This window comes from Sinocyclocheilus anshuiensis, unplaced genomic scaffold (genome assembly GCF_001515605.1).
Source record: "Sinocyclocheilus anshuiensis isolate Anshui unplaced genomic scaffold, SAMN03320099.WGS_v1.1 scaffold2681, whole genome shotgun sequence".
Classification (NCBI taxonomy): domain Eukaryota; kingdom Metazoa; phylum Chordata; class Actinopteri; order Cypriniformes; family Cyprinidae; genus Sinocyclocheilus; species Sinocyclocheilus anshuiensis.
This window is the reverse complement of record NW_015551166.1, coordinates 110,901-111,531: the sequence shown is the minus strand read 5'-3', so window position 1 is coordinate 111,531 and position 631 is coordinate 110,901.

Genomic DNA, 631 nt, shown 5'->3' with positions numbered 1-631 from the left:
TCCCTTTTGTTTGGAAATTCAATTCCACCTGTTTTTTTTTTTTGCTTGCTGGAACCACAGTGGCCATCTTTGTGTCCTTATGCACAACAAATTGTAGTTACACACACATTTATGGAAAACACAGTATCTCACAAAAACGGATCCCTAGAGCAGTGGTGTGCACAGAACTCTGCTGGAGCAGGGGTGAAATTGTGTTCCTGGGGGGTGCTGGGTATCCCCCTCAGTTGAAATTGCAAAAAGAAGTGTACTGTAAATTGTTCCACCTGCAAGTGTTAGCCAGCAGTCTCAGCACAATCAGTAGTAGTACAATCTTTACCATCTCCCTCGGTTGAAATTGTTTTCCAGGGTACTGCAATATGACTGAAAGGGCACTTTACACCCTTAACCCTCAAGCAGCCTTCGGGACAAGTTTGGGAAAAAGTTTATTTATTTTTTCTAATAGTTTCCTTAATCTGAGCGGTACAAGACATGCAAGTGCGGTACAAGAAATTCCTGGAACATGCTACTTGTTAGGTTTATTGTTTATTCTTAGCAGTTTGGTACCATTTGGTAAAATTTTCCTTTTTTGAGTTATTAAAATTTTATGTTTTTTTTTTTTTAGAAATAAATGATTTCTCTGTCTCTGTTTTGT